Source organism: Gambusia affinis, linkage group LG06 (genome assembly GCF_019740435.1).
Source record: "Gambusia affinis linkage group LG06, SWU_Gaff_1.0, whole genome shotgun sequence".
In the NCBI taxonomy this organism is placed as follows: domain Eukaryota; kingdom Metazoa; phylum Chordata; class Actinopteri; order Cyprinodontiformes; family Poeciliidae; genus Gambusia; species Gambusia affinis.
Window position 1 is genome coordinate 13,928,119 of NC_057873.1, and position 25,286 is coordinate 13,953,404.

A 25,286-nucleotide genomic window follows, 5' to 3' on the forward strand; every position below is an offset into this window, starting at 1 on the left:
GCCATTTGTGTGGCAAAAAAAAAAAAAAAGAAAAATAAAAGTTTTTAGTTTGCTGAGATAAACCAACCAATTGTTTCTGAAATAATTGCATCATCTCCAGCATCCAATATCGCTCTAGCAAGGAGACAGCTTTGATTGCTTTTGTAATTACTGCCAGCGTTTGTGATCAACATCAAAGGAATCAAATTTCAGTTCTGTGATTTTGGCAATTTTCTGTTTTCTTGAATGGAAATTTTAAATTAATCAAGGTAAAATTATGGCAGTAAGTTTTACTGTAATCGGAAATCTGCATTTCTCAACCAATTATTATTATTTGTACCTGCCATTTTACCTGCCAGACTTTTTCTTTTTACAAAATCAGTCACATTATGATCATTGAAAGGTACAATTATCACAACATATATCTTTTTGCAACACAGAATAACTTTTCTGTGAAAAGTTATTCAAATGTTTTCTGGTATTTATCTGATTATTTTGGAATTTGCTGTCAATTTAAGCTCTTTTCAAGACCAGTTGTAGTTTCAATTTCAACGGCATTCCTATGCAAAAACTGAGTCCTCCTCCTTAACTAGGAGGACAATTGGTCTCACAAATAGTGGCTCAAAAAGCACAGCAAAAGATGTAAATGTCCTAGACACCAATCAGATTAGATTGGCATGTATAGGAAGCAACCCCAAACAATAAAGAGATCCCCTCTTGAAAATCCTCAGGGCTCAAAGGATCTCTCTCTAATGTCCCAATACCAGAACTCCTGGCAGATGTTCTTTGAACATGATCTGACTAAAAATAAAACCATTTGGTTTGAAAAGGGAGAACAGACAACTATGATTGGTCAAAAAGCAGCTGCAACCTGAGAACATAAAAAAATTACCACTGACTCTATGAGATCTCACCAGGTATGAGAGGTAGAACAATATTCCCTCTGATGTGGGGGTTTTTGACACATGAGTGTCAATATGCGGATTGACAATCTCACACTGGTTAGAAGCTTTTGAATGCTGCCAGTAACTTGCTCTTCCTTCTTTCATCTGGTGAGCAAACTTTCTATAAGCACACGCACGCACACCCAGAGGAAGCATAGCATTGTTTGTGTGGGTGAGCTTCACAAGGTAGTTGGTTGAACCCAATTGTTATTCTCGCAAACATCAGTCAGCATTCACCTTGACTGAATCACAACCACTCCTGGTATTTGTGCTTTTAACACAGAGAAGCCTGCTGGCATATGCTCAATTAGCATGAAAACAACTGTCAGCTAACCTGTGGATGATTTTTGTTGACTTTCTTTTCCCTTTGTCTTGCCTCATTAAGCAACATAGCTGTGATGGAATGGAATTAACCACATCCGTGAATTCCTTAAGACTCAAAATTCGAACAGCGAGGAAGTTTTTAACGTTTGCTTCTGTTGCGCGTGCTACACCCAGCAAATTTTAAAGTTGTAGCAATTAAGAATGCCAGCATGGATTCTGCTGTCATTATGACTTGCTTTCTATTTTCCCAAGCAACCTACTGAGAAGTGGTATCAGTTCTAGCCCATGTAGTTTTTAACGCCCCGTAAGTTGGTGGATCAACTGATAAAAGGGACATCTGTGGATAATGAAGCCAGAGTGATCAGTCATGTCACTGCAGAATTAGATTAAAACTCTTAAGGGCAAAAGTTATTTTTTAATTAAGTGGGAATGGAGATGTGAGATGTGCAGTAAAAAAAGATGTCTGAAAAACTAAAAAATCTTATAATCTGAAGTCATTAAAATGGATTAGTTAACAGCCTAAAAAGAAATGATGTACAAAACAGATACAATTTTGTCTAGACACACATAGGTAAAAAGAATATTACCCTTATAAAAGGTATATCCAGGATCATTGTTACCCATCTGGGTGCTGTAAGCACAGATTCTCTCGAGGTTCTGGGGAGCAGGGTGGAACCGGACTCTCAGTGCTAATGCAAAACCGCCAAACGCGGGAGGTTTTGCATATGAATTAACATCTTAATCATATTCTGATTTCTGAGGTGCAACTGTGATTTATTTAGAACACAATTTATGTTAACCACTAATGCCTTAATGCATTTCTGGGAAGTAGGCCTGTTACGATAACAAATTTTGCTGAGCGATTAATTATCTCAAAGATTATTGCGATAAACGACAATATTGTTTCAAGGCCTTTTTACACTGATTTAATGGAAATAATCATGCGATTTCCTGCCAAAGATAGATACATTTATTTTCAAAAGAACACTTAACACTAGAACTGATAAACAAAACAACCAAAAACAAAAATAAAATGGATTCTCAGTATATATATATATATATATATATATATATATATATATATATATATATATATATATATATATATATATATATAAAAAAATAATAAAAAAAGTCGCTTCTCACCCACCGCGGGTGGTGATTCTTCTTCCTCTGAGCTCGGGTCCTCTACCAGAGGCCTGGGAGCTTGAGGGTTCTGCGAGTATCTTGGCTGTGCCTAGGACTGCACATTTCTGGACTGAGATGTCTGATGTTGTTCCTGGGATCTGTTGTAGCCACTGTTCCAGTTTGGGGGTGACTGCCCCGAGGGTCCCGATGACCACAGGCACCACTGTGGTCTTCACCTTCCAGGCCCTCTCCAGTTCCTCCCTTAGGCCCTGGTATTTCTCTAGTTTTTCATGCTCCTTTTTCCTGATGTTGCAGTCACTTGGTATTGCCACATCCACCACAACGGCTTTCCTCTGTTGTTTATCCACCACGACTATGTCTGGTTGGTTCGCCCTCACCATTTTGTCTGTCTGGATCTGGAAGTCCCACAGGATCTTAGCTCGGTCATTCTCCACTACCTTCGGGGGTGTTTCCCACTTTGATCTTGGGGGTTCCAGTCCATATTCTGCACAGATGTTTCTGTACACTATGCCTGCCACTTGGTTGTGTCGCTCCATGTATTCTTTCCCTGCCAGTATCTTGCACCCTGCTGTTATGTGTTGGACTGTCTCAGGGGCCTCCTTGCACAACCTACACCTTGGGTCTTGTCTGGTGTGGTAGATCTGGGCCTCAATTGCTCTGGTGTTTAGGGCCTGTTCCTGGGCGGCCATGATGAGGGCCTCTGTGCTGTCCTTCAGTCCAGCTTTTTCCAGCCATTGGTAGGACTTTCTGATGTCAGCCACTTCGTTATTTGCCGGTGGTACATCCCATGCAGGGGCTTGTCCTCCCATGATGGTTCCTCCGCACCTCAGGTTCTGTTCCCCATTGTTTGAGACATTCACTGAGCACATTGTCTGTTGAGGCTTTGTCCCTGATGTATCTATGGATCTTGGATGTCTGCCTTGGATAGTGGTTCTCACACTCACTAGTCCTCTGCCTCCTTCTTTCGGTTCGTGTAGAGTCTCAGTGTGCTGGATTTGGGGTGGAACCCTCCGCATTGTTAGTAGTTTCCGGTCTTAACATCTGTGGCCTGTATCTCCTCCTTTGGCCAGCTAATTATTCCTGCAGGGTACCTGATTACTGGTAGGGCATAGCTGTTTATTGCACGGATCTTGTTCTTGCCATTGAGCTGGCTTCTCAGGACTTGTCTTATTCGTTGGAGGTATTTGGTTGTGGCTCTTTTTCTTGTGATCTCATCAAGGTTGCCATTTGTTTGTGATATTCCCAGGTATTTGTAACCTTCCTCTATGTCTGCTATTGTTCCTTCTGGGAGTGAGATCCTTCTGTGCGGATGACCTTCCCTCTCTTTGTAACCATCCGACCACACTTCTCTAGTCGAATGACATCCCAATGTCCGTGCTGTATATCCTGGTGGTGTGGATCAGTGAGTCGATGTCTCGCCGCTCTTGGCATACAGCTTGATGTCATCCATGTAGAGGAGGTGGCTGATGTTGGCTCCATTCTTGAGTCGGTATCCGTAGCCAGTCTTGTTGATGATTTGGCTGAGGGGTTCAGGCCTATGCAGAACAGTAGCGGGGACAGCGCATCTCCTTGGTATATGCCACATTTGATGGATACTTGTGCAAGTGGCTTGCAGTTGGCTTCAAGGGTGGTCTTCCACAGCCCCATTGAGTTTGCAATGAAGGTTCTCAAGGTTCTGTTGATGTTGTACATCTCTAAGCATTCGATGATCCAAGTGTGTGGCATTGAGTCATAGGCTTTCTTGTAATCAATCCAAGCCGTGCACAGGTTGGTGTGTCGGGTTTTGCAGTCTCTGGCAACTGTGTGGTCTACAAGGAGTTGGTGTTTGGCTCCTCTGCTATTCACCCCGATGCCCTTCTGTGTCGTGCTCATGTATTGATCCATGTGTTTGCTTATCTTAGCCGCTATGATGCCTGACATGAGCTGATTGTGGAGAGACAGGTTATTGGTCGGTAGTTAGATGGGCCCTTTGTTGGATCCTTCTGGATCAGGATTGTGCGCCTTCAGTTAACCATTCAGGGTGGTTCCTGCTCTGTAGCAGCTGGTTCATTTGGTCTGCCAGTCGCTCATGTAGGGCAGTCAGTTTCTTTAGCCAGTAGGCATGGATCTTGTCTGGCCCTGGTGCTGTCCAGTTCTTCATACCTGAGACTCTTTCTTGGACATCTGCCACAGTGATGGTTACCGGATTTTGCTCAGGGAGTTTGCTGTGGTCATCTCGTAGAGAGATCAGCCACTTTGCATTGCTGTTGTGGGACGCCTCCCTTTCCCATATGCTTTTCCAGTATTGTTCTGTCTCCAGCTTTGGTGGGTCTCCAGCCTTGTTATTCCCCTGCCACTGAGAGTACACTTTAGCTGGTTGGGTGGAGAAGAGCCTGTTAATCCTTCTGGATTCCTTCTCCCTTGTGTATCTCTTTAGGCGGCTGGCCAAGGCCTGGAGTCTCTGTTTGGCAGTATATATATATATATATATATATATATATATATATATATATATATATATATACAATATAGAAATGATGAGGGGAGGAGTTGGAGTGAAATTGCTACCGTAGTTGATAAACTCGGTAACTTTTTAGCTGTTCTTCGTTAACGTGACATATATAGGTTCTAATGATTTTCATTCTGTCAGGACGTTACGCTGACACTAGAGTCACATGCACTGCAGGCAGAATGTAGTAATGCATTGATTAATGCCTGGTTTTAAAATTAGTTAACTGAACTTGTAGCCATTATTATGTGCCCATTGTTGGACACCACACGGTCAAACCGTTATACCTAGGATTTCTGTTGGCTAATGTTTGATCACTCAGGTTTTGAAAATGGGCGGACAATCGGCAGACAGCTCTAAGATCATGTAGTGTGCGCTGGACATTACAATAAGGAAATGAGGAAGGGAGGGTCAGTGGAGAGCACCGGAGTTGAGCCTTTTTTCATTCAGTGTCATCAACAGAAAGAGAAAAAGGCCAGAAGAGACAATAAAGACAATAATTAAAATGACATTGATAGTTTTAATTTATCGTACGACTAATTGATTTATCGTTTATTGTGACAGGCCTTCTGGGAAGTCATTCCAAATAGACCTAAGAAATTCTACTTAAAAAACAACCACAAAACAATGGACATTCAGGAGAAAAAATGTATAACTTCATCCATCTCAATTTGTTTTTAAACCAAATGACTGTCATGCATCAGATTAACTAACCATAAAAACAGTTCATTCTGAGCACATTGTAATTTCCTTTCCTTCTTGATTTGTTAAAAGGCTCCACCATTTGATTGCTGCTTAAAATAATTTCACACTCTATAGCTGTTATTTAGTCGCTGTAAAGTCTTTAGAGGTAACATTATTATAGTCCAGAACTTATTTCCTTGGCTTAAGTGAACTGGCCACAGGTAGCTGAAGGGCATTTATGTTGTTCACAGGCTTTTTTCTCTAATTTCTCTTATGCCATTAAGAAAGAAAAACAAAACTTGCTGATTTAACCATATTGCACGATTTATTGCTGTGGTACCATGAGTACACATTTTATATTGATTTTTCTATTATGAGGACTTAGATATTCTTTTAAAAGTTCCATGCCATCCCTTTTTGTTCCTACTCCCATAACAAGGTTTGGTTGATGCAATATCTGCAGCCGAATGAAGGATGACACCAAACAAATTGCTTTAATGGCGAGGAGGTTAATCTGTGCTCACTTACAGCACTCTGCGGGCCAGGTTCCTGCAACCCTGATGAAACTTTCATTAACATGTAGGTTGCTGATGACAGTGTATCCAATGTACAGTTAGAAAGGACCCAGAATTAATCAAGGGGGATTAGATTGACCCACATGTTATCGCTTCCCCCCCTGTCCTTGACTGGGCTCTCTGTTCTCCTTGATTGCTTTGTGCATCTTTTTCTTTTTTTTTGTTTGTTTTTATTTATTTTTTTATTTTTATTTTTTATCAGGCCACTTTTTATTTTTCTCAGAATCACTTTCCCCACTCGGTCAGCAACTATCAGCAATATGGTGACGCAAAGCAAATCATCTCAAGTTAGTCCCCGGAAATTTCTGCTATGCTTTGCTGTTATCTGAAGTATTATTTCTGGCATTTAGGAATGCAGGGGAAAGGACATTCAGTTCTGTTCTCATTGAAGGTTCGGGTTTGATCAGTACAGTAATTTGATACATCTGTAGATTTCTATTTGTGTGTATCCTATTGAAATATTTTAATGTAAAAAAATATATATATATATATTAACAGACAAACATCACATCTTTTAGATACAAAAGTAGAAATGTATTAAAAATGCTTTAACTACTTTATACAAACTTTCCTATTTTAATCAAGGACATGTCTGAAAACAGGGAGAATCAGTAGGCAGTTTATTTTTCTTTTCGTCATATTTTGTGTTTCTTCTGCACCATTTTCATCTCCCATTTTCTTGTGATCACGTATTTGCCAGCTCTTTTTTATCACAGCAATCCGGTAATTTACACGTAGGAGCGACTGGGGCCAGAGGGATGCAGCAGAGGGTGAGCCAAAACAGCTAGCGATAGCAGCTAATTAGCTACAGCTGCTGATGGGACTGCTCCTAGCTGCCTGCCAGAGGAGCCTTGACAAAATTGTTATCAAATGTAATCAAAAAAGACGAGTCATTTTTCATCACATTAGAATCCTGGGCGAATTGAAGATGATGTGTGGGAGAGCGAAGGCTCGTCTGAAAACAGGATCTGAGAGAATGTGAGCAGAGATGGGTGCATGTGGGACCTGTCTGCTCTTTTACTCATTTTTACTTTTACTACATAGGACAATAGAGCAAGGCTGATGCAAACAGGAGAGGCCTTTTCAGCCCAACTCTTTTTGCTCTTAAGTTGCTTTTGTATTTACCATGCTTGCCTCATTGCTGCGTGTCACTATACCTCAGCAGGAGCAGCAGCCCTCTATCTGCTGTTTGTTGTTGTGTCCACGATAGTGGGATGTTTTGCTAAGCGGACAGCCTTAAATACAAATGTTATAGCGACAAACTGATTGCTCACAGTAGGATTACAACCTCTTTTTTGTACAGTGACATAAACACAAACGCATAGATTCCAGATGAGTGACACATCAGGGGTTGTGTTCTTTTTCTAATGAGACCTTCTGCAGGACCTGTCTGCTGCAATGACAACAGAGCTTCTTCTTGCTCAGACCTGGTTATAAATAAAGCCTTTGCACTGAGAGACACAAAACTTTAGGACAGGTATCTGAGACAGCTGCGTATGTAACATTTTTCTGCAGGTTGATGTGCATAACAAGGTAAAACTGCATGTGACAAATTGTGGCAAGTAATTTATGCATCTACAGAGAGTAGGTGGAACACCACTCATTTGTAGCTTTTGTGGTTTCAGTCTATGTTAACTGTGGTCAAATGGATTCGTTTTGCTCCCACCTCCGCATCAAATGTGTGCATCCTCACTTATTCTAAGCGGAAGCTTTTTTTTTTGTATCGTGGGGATCACCCTCTAAGCGTGATTTTCAGGAATTTCTGTGTGCCTGCATAGTTTCTTGGGTATATGTATATTCATAAGCGTGTGTGTGCGTCTAGTGTCTTTCCCAGGTGCCTGCCCCAGTGTTAGGTCTTGGTCTGTGGGGGCTTGCGAAGGCCGGCCTGCTGGCAGCAGCTGGAGAGTGTCAGCAGATGTGAATTGTCAAGCGTTGTGCTTGGTTCATTAGCTGCTCTTCCACTTGCACCAAACACAGCTGTTGCCTGGCCCACAGAGCAAAGGGGAATGTGTGTACATTTGTGCATCTGTACAAGAGTGCAAGTGCAAAGGAGTGAGAAAAACATGGACAAATATATTTCAGTCAGTGTCCAATGTGTATGTAAAAGGTGCATTTTAAGTGAGAGTAAAAAAAACCATAAATGGAAGTTTGTTGAACTTTTGTTTCCTGCTTTCTGTTTTTATATTTAATGGTTCACCTTATAGAAAGTACTAAACAAATAGTTTTTCTCAATAAATGTTCTGTTGATGTTGACATCAACCCAAGAAATCCACAAATACAAACAAAGCAAATTGTTCCACAAATTACTTGTAATAAAGTAAAATGGAAAGAAATCAACCAATTTTGGCAGTAGTTAGAAGTGTGTCTACTACTGCCATGTGCAAATTCATATGAGCTGGTTTAATATTCATTGATGGCTGTGAAAAAGTATCTCATTACCAAAGTACTGTACAAAGAGGTATGACTGCTGCAAGCAAAAAGACCTTTACAAAAAAGCGTCTTACTGGTTCAAAGCAATGCAGGATCAAAACAAACATAATTTCACTACAAACTAGCCATGGTCAGTTGCCCTAATGAGATTTCTGATTCAGGATTCAGAAGAATAATTAAAAGAGCTGTCCAAAAACCAAGGACTTCTTGCAGATAAAAGATCTGTAAATAGCAAGTTTTGAGGGATTTGAACCTGGGTGCACCAGCATGCATCCCAAAATCAGTTCAGTTCAGTTTATTTAAACTCAATTCAGTTCAATTCAAGTCGTTATAATTGGTTCAGATTAAGTCAGTTTTGTTCTTGACTGTTACATTTAAATAATTTCATTAAATTAGCTTTTATTTCAAATAATTTCACTTTTAGTTAATACTAACAGAAAGTCAATTTAATTCTACATAACTATGATGCTTTTTTTCTTCTATGTCATTTTATTTCAAATTGCTGGAGTTCAATTTATTTCTGTCAATTTGAGTTTTTTTTCTAATTGTTTGAACTATTCCCTGTCAGGTGAATTTAAGTAAGTTCAGTTCAATTTAATTATAATTTGAATTAACTTTAGTTAAGGTCTTTTAGTTCAGTTGACATCAATTAAATTCCTGACATTCCAACTCACCCTACTTGTTGGCGTATCACCTTGCATATAAAATTTGGTTAAAAAATAGGCTCATCAAAAAAATCTGCAGAGCTGTTTGATTAAAAATTCTGGTGATGGGGCAGTGATGATTTACTAATAAATACATTGTGTATTATTAATATTATATCATCAAATCCTACTTGTTTTATCTACTGCCTGGTACAGATTTAATCTAAATCTAAAATATTAGGATGTACATTTTTCAGAATCACAACATGTGGGTAAGTAGCAACCCACTGCTGCTTGATCCACATATACACAATCTAACTATTGTTGGTACTGTCATTTATTTCTCATGTTGTTTAGTCATTCCATGTTCCATTGTCCTGGATGACCAGGACTTGGCTGTGTATAATATGCATTCAGACTGCTGTATCCTCTGAATAAATACATATTTATTCTGAGCCAAGGTCTGTTGTAATTAACAGGAAGGCGGCTGGAGAAATTCTATTATGCATCTCCCCGGAGTCACAGGCAGCTCTCCGAGTCTCAGGTCAGCTGGTCTGGTTATGGAGACGTCTCATTCACACATTTCCACACAGTGCATGTGCGCTAGGCACAGTCATGAATATTTGTGCTCCTGCACGCACATGTGAGTGTGTGTAAATGTTGGCAGAAACCAGATAGAGTGCAAGTCAGTCAGCAAATGTTACAACTGAATTAGACTACTATTTTCTCTGCCAGGACTCTTAATTGGATGTTAAATCAGTATTGCTTTCTTTCAGTAGCTAGCGCTCTGGATGAAATATCTAATAAAAGCATAAACGCTGGGAATATTTGCTGAGTGTGGAGACGAGTCCAATGTGAACGTTAAACATGGTAAATCTAAACTCTGTTATGCATTCCATTGTTGAATGAACCTCATGCAATTCCCGAGTGAGCATTGCAACAAATTATTTTCAAAGAAGCGACTTTTTAGCTTTCTAACCATGAACAACAACTACTACATCACCCAGAGATGAAAAATAGAAAATTAAAAGGAGAACAACAAAAGGGGGTGACATTGATTAATTTGAAAACTTAAGGAAAGAGCGAGGAAGAATCCTGGGTGGAGGTAGATCCAGCAGCAGTAGACTTTTTTTTTTTTTTTAAGTAGTGCTAATGCAAGTTGAACAGTTGACTGTGTCTTAGTGAAATCCCTGCAGCCTAATTAGGTGAAAAAGCACAAGATGTTTATGAAGCATTCTAGGCAGCCAGTGACAGCCACTAAAGAGCCACCGACTGCAAAAACGGTGACAGAGTGGATCGACGTGCCCACAGAAGAATTTGCCATGAGGGTATTTACCCTGAACCTGCAGAGTTTGCACAGATGACATCTTAATAAGCTGAGCACTATGATATATTTTTAACTGAGCAAGTCGATCTCTCTTGAGGACTGTGCACCAGTGCCCGTATCTAATTGGGTTTTCCCCTTCCTCCTGCACTGGCGTACCATTACATTATTGTTGTATGAAGTTATAACCTAATTTCCCAGTACCCTACAGAAGATTGTTCAAGCCTGACACCCTTTTTTTCTCCCCACTTCATGCGTCCTCTCTTTTTTTTTCCTCTCATATTTGGATTATGTCACTTTAAAAAAGAAAAGTGAAATCTAAAAAGACTGAAGAAAGATCTATTTTAATCATAATGCCAATCATTTAGTGAACAATATAATAGGAATAAGTAACGGCTGACTAGAGTTTGGGTCAGTCATTCAAACCACAACCAAAATCCTTTTCTCCTTTCCTTTGTGAGCTGTGGTGCTGAAAAATGAGGAGGGAAAAGATTTCCCAGAAGTTTAGGATTTGAATCATATAAGAGTTCTGTTGGATCACCTGATCACTCATTTCTCAGAAATTTCTGAGCAATTTTGTCCACCCTTGAAGAGGCGTAGAATAAAGACTAAAAAGACACATTTTTGGAAATTCAATTAACCAATCTGTCTATTCAAGTAAATCAGAAAAATTCCCTCCTTGGAATTTCTGATGTATCATGTTCAGTAATAGAAATCCCAAACTTAATTTCTATAGCATAATGTGGAGGCTGGTTCTGTCTGTCACAGTGAAGAGAGACGCAAGTCAAAAATCAGCAGTCTTGATTTATCACTTCATATTTGTTCTGACTCTCACCTATGGAAATGAGACACAGATCAGATCAAAAAGACCAAGATTGGCTCAAATAATCTTCCAGAACATGATGGCTGGATTCATCCTCAAAGGCTGAGGAGCTCTGCCATCTACGGAGGCCAGACGCAGTCCTGCTGCACCTCCCCATCAAAAGGTTGAAGTAGTCAGGCATTTGATTAGAATACGTCCTGGTAGCTCACTTTGAAGGTTTTTTTATGCATGCCCTAGTGAGAGGACACCCTGTGGGACAGTCATAGCTTGATAGGAAGGCTACAAATCTCCTCTGGCCTGGGAACACTGTCTCTTTCTCCATTTTTACTGGAATTGACTTAAGACTGCCAATTGGACCATGCATTTTTTAGTTTTTTCTCCAGTACTGGTAAAAATGCACATCAAGTCTAGCTATGAAAATGCTGCAACAAGAGCTTAAAGTCAGATATCTAAAAAAAAGCCTCTGGCTTTCTTTCCAATCACTGACTGCAACTAAAAATGTTTTTTGAATAAATATGAGGAGCCTGAGTTTGTAAGAGAACCTGAACATTAACTAGGTTGACAATGTTTGAGGATAACGCTAATTTCTCCATTTAAGCATTGTTTGAGGGTTTGGGAATGATTCCAGAGCTCTGCTACTGGTGTCCCTCCCCAAGCAAGCCCTGATGACGAAGAGCGCAGCCTTGATGTGTTTATTCAAACAGCTTTTGTTTACGTGTTTGCTGTTTCTGGCTATGCACATCACATCAAAAGACACTGGCTGTGACAGAGTGCATCAAACGTAGCCGGAGCCTTTGGAACAGACAGCTGAGCAAAAACAAGTTATTGTTTTATCATTTATCTTTTTTAAGGCTAAGCATCCCAGTGGTAAAGTGTTAGCTTTACCACAAAATCCCCACCTTGCAAGGGAGCGTTGTGGAAGTTGGATCTCTCGAGGCCTGGTGGTTAAGGCAGAGATGGTTGGATCTGTGTTCAGCCTGCATGAGCTGCCAGCAAATCTGTTAATTAAGCATGCTAATGGTTGTAATTGTTGCTGGTGGTGAACCCAGCTGTTGAGGTAAATTCTAGGTTTAGCCCACTGGTTGTCAGGGTTCAGCTTTGTGTTCGTGTGCGCACATTTGTTGCCTGCACACATCTATTTTATGCATGAGTGAGGAAGGAAGCGGGCAGACAGAAACGGTGAGCATGGCTGGGCAGCAGATGGAGGAATAGGTGAGAGGTTAGCGATAGGCCGGGAGAGTATAAGGCGAGATAGAGAGGCAAAAGATGAGCTTTTTAACCTCATGGCTTACCTTCTTCCTCTCAGAATCAGGCATAATTTCTGCACCTGCAGCCAATACGTGTTTGCCCTCTGCCCATGGCTTATAGTGGTGAGGCTGGGATAATGTCAGGCTAATAATGATCTCACCTAAATTGGCACTAGCTGGAGATTTAGGCACTTGGTTTGTGGTAGTCTGTACCATATTCCAGATATCCACTTTTATTTCTTTTATTCTTACTGGTAAATTCTAGTGGCATTAAATGTGTTAGATAAAATATGTTTTCCTAAAATGGACATCACCTACAATATTTCTCAAATATATATATATATATTTTTTTTATTAGCAAGATTTTACATAAAACTAGTAGATTTCTGTTTTCTGTTGCGATACGCATATTCAAAGTAAAGAAAGATAATAGAAGTGCAGAGCACAGGGACCAACTTTTTGACAGAAGATTCAGCTTACATATAATATACACAAAGGGCATAAAATAACTTCTTGCAAGAGCACAGTCCGATACCCGGAGAATAAATAGGAAAAATAAAACGTAAAGTAAAAAAAGAGAAAAAAAAAAAAACAGAGCTCAAAATGATGGTTTATTGATCAACTGAATGAAGCCAGTTCTTTTGCCTGGCTATGAAATGTTTTTTTGAAAGATTGTAATGTAAAGTTCATAAAATGACAAAAAATAAAATAACAGAGAGAAATCATTTTGAAAATAATGTCTTGCTTGCTGATCAGTTATTGAGACCAAATAGCTAACTGTCGACTTTTTGACCTTATTGACCCAGATGTCAAAAGGGCTTCTGTAAACCTCAATCTTCTTCCTGCAGATTTTTGAAAGCAAAAATGTATTTTGTCTAGCATCTCCCTAATGGGAATCAGCTTTATGATTAGTTCACTGGTTTAAATTGAAATAATTAATGTACATAGTTTACCCTAAAAACTAGAAGTGTGGCGCATAGGCACCAAAATTGAATTAACATATCAATTTTGTTATAGCTTACTATTTCCTTAGTTGTAGTGTAGTCAGAGAAAATAACTATTTTCTACTAAAGTTAAATGAAAAGATTTTCCCATTTACATAGCTTTCATCTGAATAGGGAGCTCTTTTTGTGACATGGGATCACACCACCTGTTCCATGTTTATCACATAAAAACATCATTGATGATTTCAAGGTTGCCCAAAAAATTTTGGCGCATATGCTCATTAGAAAGCGTTTGAGCACAAAACCAGCCAAACTATCAGAGAAAGGAACATTTACACCGTGTTTCTCCATCTAACTTGTAGTTTGATCTGCTTCTTGCCAGAGGATGATAGCATAGTGCTAGATATATTCCAACTTCTGGGGGGAAGATCTTCTCCAAAGTAAATCAGTAACTTCTGTCAGACTGGAATTAATCTTGAGATAGAAGACACCTGCTTGCTCCTTTTGAACATTCACTCCAGAAGTGATGGTGCCCCTGACAGCATAAAGAAACATGTTCTCATTTACGCTCAGTGATGAGAGAGAAAGTCAGTGTGAGTCCCGATGCCTTGTCTTTGCTGCTCACTCTTTGATAGATGAGTTGGTGCATTTGTGATAATTTGCCATGCTTGTATCAAACACTTTCCGCATGCAGTGGGATTCGTGAGAACATGAGGCGATGCAACATTTCGTAAACCCCCTGTGATCACTGCAAGGAGCCAAGTCTAATAGTGTCAGTCATGATGTTTCTTGTCCTCGAGGTGAACTATTAAACACTTCTCTGAGTTTTCCAAGTAGGCTTTAAAGAAAATCTTGGACTTTTACCTACCTTTTGATATTCTGTTTCATTTTCACTTTTAGTACTCTGAGTTAGTATTGTCTGTCCTTTATGCCTGGCACCTTCTGTGCAGCTAATACTCTGGCTGCACTGAATAGTTGTGTCATCCGAGAGCTTAAAATTTAAATGTTAATATATTGTGTGGTATTTGCTGTTACAGTGTGCCTCGCCATTGCAGCGCACTGTTTACATATTATGAGAAAGAGGAATTAATGAAACCGAGCATGCAGCAGTGAATGCTTTCACTGAAAAAAGAAAAAAGCCGTTTTGTTGGTTAAAGCATTAACCTGTCACATCTGCCGCTGAGGAAGGCTAAGCAGTTAGGCAATGATGTTATAAATAACCTTTGTTCAAGTCAATAAGCAATTTTGCGTTACTCGTTTGTTTATCACAGAGGACTTAGGAAGGCAGAGGAAGATGAGGAAGGAGTGTGTTTAGCAGGAATAGACGGGTCTATGGGCATGCATACTAAGAAAGACAGACGTAATCTAACACTCCGTTACAGAGAGATAGCACTTTGGCTTGCATATACATGCATGCACACACACACACACGCACACACGCACACACACACACACACACACACACACACACAGCATGTCCTTCTTCTGTCCTGATGTCTGCTGGCCTGTTAGAGCCTAATCCTGTTTATCTGCCTGTGCCGTCTTTGAGGGTCTTTCTGTTTGTCTGTCCAGGAGCATGCGCTACTGCGAGCTGGGGTGTGTAACTGAGCAGTCATGTGCGTTTCTGTGTGTTTGTTTGTGATGAAGATGTCTGAAGGAGCTGATAAGCTGCTGGTTACATTCTTTGCAGGAAATTGATGTCTCCAAATAAGCAGAGGGTGACACAATGTGGCCCCACATGATTAAAAAATTAAAATGGACACAATTCCTTTTTCCAGGAACATTTCTAAAGTATGAAAGCAAGGAAAATTACTGTTCACCTTAATGTGTCCGGGCCTTTTTTATATCTATAGTTAGGTTTATTTATAGTCCATAAATGGATGTAGTGGCTGCTATTCAAAAACTACTGGCCAAGTCTGTTGAAATGAAGGTGTAAAATATCTGAATGAACTTGTGACCTTCATGGTGCTATAAAGCGAAGGTGGTTTATGCACTGGAAAGTCTCAGAGGTACTTAGACGGCTGCAAAGAGCTGGAGGACACAACCAAAGTATGAGATCAGAATCTGTTTTCTTGGCTTTGGGATAGCTTCTGATATTGAGCTTGGAATTACTTTCTTGTAATCCATTCATTCTCATAGCTGATTCCTGGAGGAACCACATTCTGATGATTACTTGTTTAATCTCTTCTGAAGGCTTCGGAATACACAACAGCAACATTCCCTGGAGTGGACATTTGTGTTTCTACTATTGCTATGATTTCTAATAGTACCAGTAGCAATAATATTAATAATATGTATATATTATTATAATAGTACTACTACTACTACTACTACTACTACTACTAATAATAATAATAATAATAATAATAATAATAATAATAATAATAATAATAATAATAATAATAATAATAGCAATTATGACAAAAATGTGAAACTGTTTTCATTTATAATGAAATAACATTAGCACTCCAGCTAATCCTAAGTAAGCTAGCTATTAGGAGCAATACTAGTATTACTGATTAATTGAACTACTTCAAATATGATTCTACTGATTCAGTTGTGAATACAGTTCTACTGTATAGATAGCATAACATGGTGAGTGATCACCATTTGTATTTTCTTTTAGATCAATTTGGCCAGTTTTCAATGTAGCCAATAATTACCAAATCAATGGCATATCTTTTATACATGTTCTGTGTGGAGCGTGATGAAAAAGGTGCAACAGGAAAACAGCAAGAGTCCACCATAAAAAGCTCAGCGCTCATTTCCCTAGCAGTGTCTTTAAACAAGCAAAGGAGAGCTAAATGCACGAGCGAGGGTGCTTCCCTACAGCCAACACGTCCTCTGACATCGATCTGTGTCATTACTCCTCTTCGCACCTGGTTCCATATAACTAGATGGCCTACAGGCTGGACAACTAAGACAAGAGCCTGACAGGGTCAGCAGATACAAATGGTGCCCCTCAGGCTATTCCTTTCATCCTATGGGAATTGGGAGGTAGAAAAAGGAAGAGAGGAAGTAAGTTTCCATTTTTTGTAGGCTATCGGAACAGGATATGGAGAAAGGATAACAGAGGTATCGTCAGAGTGCCAGTAATGTCAGTGTATTGTGCTAAGCTCTCACAAGAGGATGTTGGAGTTCAGGTGGGTATAAAAAGAAAGTTGCAGCCAGAAATATGCAATGGGTAGCTTTAGCAGTTGTGTCTTCAGTTTTTTTAGGCAACACTCTAAATTAGGACCAATTAATAGGAGGCATAGCTTTTCATATTGTGCTGTCCTGTGGCACGCTATAGTTTATAAGAGACACAAAAGACAAATTTAAGATGCAGAGTCTTTCATGGGGAGCTGAGTTTTCACCCTGCGAGCCTGGTGAGCATCATTAGAGAGTTGCAGTGAAAGTAACCAACACTGAGAGCCTGAGAGCCTGAGTGCAGACGAGCCTGTGCAACAAACACAGGTGGCAGCAAGAGGAGTGAGCTTTCAAGTGCCAGCAATAGCTGGGCTACCACCATGTCACCACTTTTCCTAAAAAAGAAATGAATGGCCAATTTGCTCCCTCTCTCTACACCCATGAAAGGTCATTTGTAGAGAGGCAATGCTTTCAAACAAAATGTGACAAGCTTTTTGGTGGTGAAAGCATTGGGGGTGTATTTTTTTAAAAAAATAACACTGCTGTTTAAATTCTGTACTTGTTATGTTTTGGTTTTGTCTTTCCAGCCAGTTAAGCTTTTTTCCTAACACACATCATTTGCGATATGTCTATATCGCAGGTATTCCCATGCTGAAAAACCATATCAGACTCAACAGGCCAAACAAATAGGAAAGGAAGACTGTGTGAGTAGGAGTCAGGGGAACTTATATTTTTACTTTCCTTTCTTCTGGCAGTCTAGATGAAAATGCTAACTTTTTCAATTTAACAGGGGACATGAGTTCTCTGAGTGTAAATTATTTTTTTACTAACTTATGCAATCATGAGAAGGGTAGGTGGATTTTATGATAACGCACAATTTATTGGGAGTGTAACTCAGAAATTATGATTTGATATGTATTTGTTGCACTTCAATCTAGAAAAAAAAAATATGTATAACAATAATTTTTTCTTTGGTCAGCCATAAACAAGGAATATTTAGTGTCTGGATTTACTTTAATTTTAATAGGTTCTAAAACTTAAATAAAGTGCAAAATATAGAACATGCTGGAGATTTAATCTAGATTTAATAATTTATTTTTTATTTATTTTCTTTTTTTTTAGCAAATAAAGTAGTATTTAAAGCCAGCATAGCCAGTGATGTTACAACAACATAATCACTTCAAATGTTGAGATTTGATGAATAGAATTGAGTGGTTTGAGAGAAAAAAAACAGGTTTCAGTCACTTTAGTGTTGTTTTGTATTGTATCACCTTGGTGTCTCAGCTGTGCCTACATGCTGCATATCTGCTGCAAATCCTTTCTCATCAACAGATTTCCTTCAAACTTACATTTCATAAGATATGCAAATTGAGCTGATTGGATGCTGCAGGCAGCCATTTGGTCAACAGCTTGTTTTCTTTTCTCCTGCAAAAGTAGTATTTACATTCAATGTTAGATTGTTTTAGGTAATTTAATTGCCACGTTACTTAAACAATATTGGCCACTGACAGTCAGAAGAGACAATAAAAAAAGAAAAAAAAAACACACCATTGAACCAAAGGGACATTGAAGAAGAAACAAATTAAAATAACTGTCGTATGTTCAAGAAAATTAGCAAAAAGGCTAATGTATCATGAGTAAAAATACAGATTCTATAAATCAATACAACCTACTGACGTTAACACTATTACTTTATCAAATTGTTATTTCTTACTTTATCTTTTTTTTAACCAATCAGGCTCACAAGTTTTGTTGTGTAGTTAAAATTAAATAAATCCAGCTCTTTTTAGAGTTTAGTGGATACATTGAATTCACAAATTCCTTTAGGGTTCTTTCTTCATATGTTTCTTATAAAGCTGCTAAAAGCATATTTTTTTTACTTCAAGTTCCTTAAAACCTCTACATGTTTTCATGTTTTCCTTTCTTAGCTTCTACACATTTCTGTTTTGCAACAGCATACCTGACCTACACATCTATTATCATCTGTAATAAAAGCTAAACTCAAAGATATAACAGGACATGGGAAGGAGCGGCGCTGTTCACCTCTCCTGTCATCTGGATACCGAATGATTAGATAAATAAAGGGGTTTCCATTACCTCAGAGTTCGCTGACAGCGTGTTATTGCTGAACAAAGTTGATTATGGGGAGACAAAAGCTTTCACTGTACAGAGACATTAGCCCACTCAGGAGGCTTTATGGTGTATATGATGACCATTAGTTATTATGTCAATTAAGCATTCATTAGAGCACTTTGATCCCTCTTGAGGCTGCCCTCTCTCAATGTGACAAACCTGACGGTAATTTTCTCTCGCTGACAGCTTATTAACTGAAGTATGTGACAAGTATTCTTATTTCTTTTTTTCTTTTTTTTGCGTGCCATGCAGTTTGTTATAGAGCAACAAGCAGCTTCACTTTTGAGGGAGATCACTGCAATATTCACTAATCATTTTGTTGACCTTTCCATTCTTCTAGTCATCTGCGGTTATCCCACTGGTTAAACAGCTTTATGACAATGAGCAAGTACAATTAAAAGATATACTTGGCGATGGACGTGCTTTATGTGGGGGCCACAATATCTGAGGAGGGTAGGGTGATATTTGTGGATAGAAAGGATGAGTGATTCATTGAACGACGGGGGCGTTTTTAATCCGGTATGTCGCCACTTAAATCCCAGTCACTTAATTTAACCTCCTTTTGTTTAATTAACCTCAGATTTCAGAGCTAATTAGGTTCAGGTATTAAAGGCGGATTACTTTTCCTCACACTCTAGCTGTCGGCAGAAGCTTGGTTATGTGGTCTTGCTGTTCCTTAGATGAGGTATGATTTGGTATCTGATTGAAGCTTCAGGAAAGATGAGGAGGCGCTGACAAGGAACAAGGTTGATCTAGCAAAACGTCAGAAGTTTAAGTGTTGCGTTGTGTGAAGATGTCATATTGTTTATGTATTGCGTGCAAAAACATTTAGCTTACCTTGAAATCCACAATCACTCCTTGACAATAGGTCGCTAAGCAGAACAAAAGCTTATTTTTCATGTAAAGGGAAACTAATTAAGAATAGTGAAAAAGGATCAAGGTTTCCCATCCTGTTTGTTTCAAGCTCTTTCGTTGTGGTTTTGTGCCTGTAGATGCTTCAAAGGGCAATTTCCAATTGAATTTGACAACACATACTGTCTATTGTATGACAACTCACACATTCACAAAAAAAAGCCTCAATTCTTATGCTTTTCCTGCAAATATAAACGGTCTTGTTTTTGTTTTGCATTCTTTTGTTTCATTATTTCTAAACCCTGACAATGCTCTGAAAGAAACACGTCTATGCCTCTTACTAAGACATGAACACTGAAAAACACACACAAGAACTGCTGGAAATTTTTGAGCTGCATTTTTAATTAGGCTCTGAAGTAGGAGCGGTACAAGAATCCTCAAAACTTGCCACAAGCGTGTTTGTCTGTTCTTCTAATCACCAAAATTGTCATACTGTGGCTCATTAGCCCGATGGGAGATCTATGGCAAATGACCTCAGTGCTAACCTCCCATTGCCTGCAAATCAATGTGCTCACAACAGGATGTAGGAGGGAATTGGGAATATGGGGGAGGGGGGGCAACAAGAACATCTGGCCCATCTGTTGGACAACAATTCAAGAGGTTAATAACAGAGGTGGTGATTGCAAATACCTCGTCCACTTGTAAGAATGGAGTATAAACAAAGGCAAATTGGAAACAGGTAGCCCACAGTGTCCATATTAGGCGTCCTGGAGGGGACTCACCTGATTACAACAATCACTGCATGCGTTCTCTCAGCGAGATAAGTGAGGCAGATGAAGTGGTTTTAAAGCACAGGCCTGCATATCCATCCCTCCATCCATCACTGCTGCTTGATCCTCTTCTGCCTCTTATCCATATTTGAAATTACAAAAGCCTCTCATATGAGTGGCTTATCACCCATGTAATGACAAAGTTCAAATGTGAATCCAGCTATGCAGCTCAGAAAACCATTGAAATCCCCTCTTAAAGGTGCTGGTGGCTACAACAACCACATCCAGCTTCCAAAGCACCTAGTGGCTGGAAAACAGATTAAAATCATGGTGTTGAAGCTGCAAGCTGGTTCAACATTTGGTCTCGGATACCAATATGAGGTCTGGTACATGCCTACTCTAAAGAATATGTGCAATTACTTATTTGGATCTATTTGAGTCCATACTTTTAGGAACAATCTTTCACTGCAGGTATTGCTGTGAGTTTTTGGAATTTGAATCTACCAGCTTTGGACAAGAGACTGAAATTTTTGCCCGTTGTTCTTTGCAGAGTTGCTCAAGCTGAAGTTGGATTCTGTATCTCTGTAGATTTTAGAGTGGATTTCAGTCTAGACTTTGACTGGGCCATTCCAACAGATGCATTCTGATGTAACTCAGAATGTATTTTCCGTGTCAGTGTGGTTGGAATGTGAACCATAACTGTGATCTCAAGCTTTCCGAAGCCTTCAAAAGACTTTCTTCCACTGCTGTCCTGTATTATCTCTGTCCCTCACTGCATCTGCTCTGAGCATCTTAACTGTCTAGTTAGAGAAAAAATATCCACCAACACAATAAAGGGGTTTTAAGCAGATATGCACTTAAAGTGTGTCATTTGTCCTTCATTGTTTGTGTATACAGTAAGCAAAATGCTTCTATTTTGATCTCATCTGATCAGAGCTCCCTAATACCCATTCAAATACTTTTTGTAAATGTGCTGTTGAACAACATTCCCAAATTGCATTTTTCAGTTCTTTGATTTCACCTCAGAAAAGACCAGCATGATATATATGTATGTACTCTGTGCTGAAGGAAAGTACAAAAACGAAAAATCATATGCAGTTCAGAAAAGGTGATTTTTTTTATTTATTTATTTTTTTACTTGAAAGAAACTGTTTTGATTTGTTCAACTTTGCCTCCTCTCATCACAGCAGTACTTACCATTTCCTGCACCCAGACTAGGCCCAGAAAGATTTCCTTACACCTGCCTGAAGAAAGAGATAGGGAGCATGGTTTTGATCGAAATGGGTTTATATTTTCATGTAGTTTGCTTTCAATTCTAACACTGCAAATAAAAAGAGCCACAACTCACTCACACACACGCACGCACACACGCGCCCCCCACACATTTCTTATGGCCTGAATCTTTAAATGCATTCTTATACCAGCTTTCATGAGTGAAAATTATATAGGCAATCCCCCAACACCCCAGCCACACAAATACACGCATGCACAGACACCAGACACAAAAAAAGAGTCTCTGGGAAGGGCCTCTCAACCAGGGCCTCTGTATAATTAACTGGAGCAGCTGAGTTTAGGGATTACTCCAGGAGGGGCGGTGAATTAAAGCTCAGCTAATGAGTTGAAGTTTCTTAATTTGTTCTCCCCCGTAATTCCAGAATGGATTAGCAGTAGCTTTAGTCGCCTCTTTCCGCCGATTAGCATGGCTCGCTCAGTTTTGGCATTTAACAGCAGGGTGAATAGAATAAGAAGATGGGAGCAGCAACAATGACTATGCTGCTTATGAATCCACGTGTTTCATAAGGTAACAAACAAAAACAATCGTCCTCTAAAGACATGGAATGTTAAAGTCAGGAGAGGAATGTTAAAGTAAGAAAAATGTTGTACATTTTTCTTAAAATTTTATTTTCCGTTTATATTGATGTTTTGACAAACAAGAAACAACTTGTTGCTCAATATCGCCTTTAGTTTTTCCACTCTGACTTACACATCTTCCGACTCCTTGGCAACAACAGGAAAGAAGACTAAAGACTGTCAATTAGAGTTAAAAGGCATTAAGGGTGGTCGAGGGCAGTCAAGCCTTACACCCAGACCTGGCACCATTTCTGATGCCCAATAATAAAAATTGACAGTGCTTGTTTATTTTTCTCCTGCATCTCTTGGCCATAAACCTCAAGAGCCAAAGTAATACTGAAGACTGGAAATAGCAAGAAAACCTTGCTTTCATACACGTATCTGTGTTAGCTCCTCACAAACTTCAGATGCTGGAGTGTCATTAGTCTTCTTTTTTTGAGTGGTACTCTAAACCAGAAGACTTAATGCAGGAAAGTGTTGTATCTTCTAATCGTCCCCTCAAACATAGGGCACCTTAAGAAAAGTATATATGTAATTTTTATTTCAATGTCAACCTTTTGATTGTCCTTGTTTTCTTTATAATTTTGTAATTTTCTGTTTTTATTATGTGAAGCACTTTGAACAGCCTTGCTGCTGAAATGTTCTGTGCAAATAAACTTGATTGAGTGAAACCTTCAGTATTGAATCAAAGTATTAAAATATCAAAAGCTGGTTTGCTTTGTACTGGGATCGGAAGAGATGAGACGAGATATGTAGACAAAGTAGGTAAAATATTTAACAACATAAAGTGAATATAAAATCTGCACCCACTTTAAAAAGAATAACTACAACCTTTTGGATAAAAACCAAAATAAGTTGCATAAGTCTGCACACTCTTAAGCCTCTACTTCATTGAAGTGTGTAATTTATTATTATTGTTATTATTATTTTATTGCAGTACTTTGTATTTTTGGATCAGACTCTACTAGGCCCTATTTGCCCACCCTGCTTGCCAAGAACTCTCCAAATCTGTCAGATTGTGCGGGCATCTCCTGCCTTTTTCATATCACCACACATATTTTCGTCCAGACTTAGTTCTGGTCTCTAACTTGGCTATTCCACTACATGGAAAGTTTTTCTTCGTCTTCTGCGTTTTTGTCAGCTAAAGGTTTTGCACCAAGATTGACTGGCGTTTTGGAACTGTCCAAAATTCTTTCCTCCTTTTCTGCAGTGTTGTGGTAAGCAAGACTGATGTTGAGAATATGCTTCCAAAGTTTTAGTTTTGTCTGTATCTCAACTACATTTTTACTTGTTTCAGCATTTTTTTTCCTTCTCAAAAACGTTGAAACTAGTCAAAACAACAGCTGCAACATATTTTTAACATAATTTTTGTGACAACAAGTTTTTAACTTAAGAAATGAAGTTGTTACTGCAAATGTTCACAAAAAATCTAAATTTTCTAGCTTTTCAAATACTGCGGTGGTCTTGATTTTGGACTCATTGTTTTGCTCTCAGTCCTCAACTAGATGTGAAGTGAGGTGGTCTTCATTAAAACGATTTCTTCCTGGGAACCTTCCTGAACAGTTCTAATCTCAGCTTTTCATCGCTTTTGAAAAGAATGTCCAGTTTTTGGCAATCTCACTATTGCATCATGTTTTCTTCACTTGAAAATGATTATGGTGGATTGAATAACTGGGATTATTATTATTTTTATTATTACTATTATTATATTTACATTTTTTGTGACAGATCCCTTTTGACAGGTAGATCCCTATAATGTTTTTGCAACATAATGTTTCCCTCCGACATATGTTCTTTAATTGAGTTTAGAAGGATCACAGGTCACAGTTCCACACAATGACGTGTGCATGCTAATTTCATTTGTAGTGCTTTGTAAAAACTTGACAACTGAAATGCTGACATTTTACTGATTCTAATTACTGTTCTTTTGTGAAATTATAAAGGGCTAATTTATTCAGAATGAACCAAAAACATAAAAAATAAACTTGCAAAGGGTGACACTAAGATCAAAACATTCGCCTTCTTACATAATTACATTTCTTAAGCTTTCCAGTAAATTGTTAAAGAAAAAAAAAAGTGACTAAGTGATAAAGGGGGGGGGGGAGCTTTTCTCAAGGCTCTTGGCAGTATTTGGGCTCTTTCACTGTCAAAACATCCAATAAAGCAGGTGAAAAGGTCCTGTAGCCAATTAGAGAGCAGCAAAAGACTGTGGCTCAGGAGAGGCTCTATTGTGAAACCGCATCACTGCAACATCCTCCTGATTATTTTTAGATCCTGCCTCAGAGCAGGAGGCTTGTGAAAGGTGTGTGAATATGCCCCTGCCTGGGAAATGTCACACCCGCGCAGCAATATCAAGTGCTGAATTCGGTCCTAGCTTAAGGAAGAAAGTCAGAACCTCTCTGAGTCTGTGAGCTGAACATGTGCACTCTCATTAGGATCTCTTGTATCAGTTGCGGCGGCAGAGTGGGGAGGGTGTCTTTAGTATAGGGTGGGGGGCAGAATCTAAAGCATACGGCTGTCAAATTAGTGGGTAGATGTACCGCTGTAAGCAGAAATGGGCCGCCTGACCGATCAGAGTGACGTATGCATCTCATTGGTGGACAGCTCTCATCAGGAAACTCAATTACCATGGCGACAGCCAAGAGACTCAGGATGGGAGCAGTGAGCAAGCTTTTGGCATACTGTGTCATACTGGGTAGGCCCTCATCTTCCTTATGAGGCCACTGAGGAGGCTGCTGCTTTGTTTATAAATGGTTGACTTTCTTTTGTCATGAATGGGTATGTTGGCTCAGTGAATGGCTGTGAAACGTATGATAGGCTAAATGATGAGAGAGGTCTTTGTGGAGCCTTTGTGCATGAGTGCTTAATTAATGAGCTATTTGTTAATTGGGAGTTTCATCAAATAAAGATTGCCGAATGAAAATGAGACTTAAAAGTTCACCAAGTCCTCCTTGTGACCTACAGTGTATGAGTTTCACACATCTGTGTGTATGCAA

At 39.1% G+C, this 25,286-nt stretch overlaps 1 protein-coding gene across 17 annotated transcripts in view; it reads left to right on the plus strand.

The window, feature by feature from the left end:
* The window catches only part of kirrel3b (kirre like nephrin family adhesion molecule 3b), a 217,516-nt gene that overhangs the window by 78,815 nt on the left and 113,415 nt on the right, over positions 1–25,286 (plus strand). The window contains exon 2 of one of the 17 annotated variants that reach the window (XM_044119075.1): positions 17,325–17,388. The exons of the other annotated variants lie outside the window; for them this stretch is intronic. The gene's annotated coding sequence lies outside the window, so the exon portion shown is untranslated. The remainder of the gene's footprint in view (positions 1–17,324; positions 17,389–25,286) is intronic. 17 annotated transcript variants of the gene reach the window in all.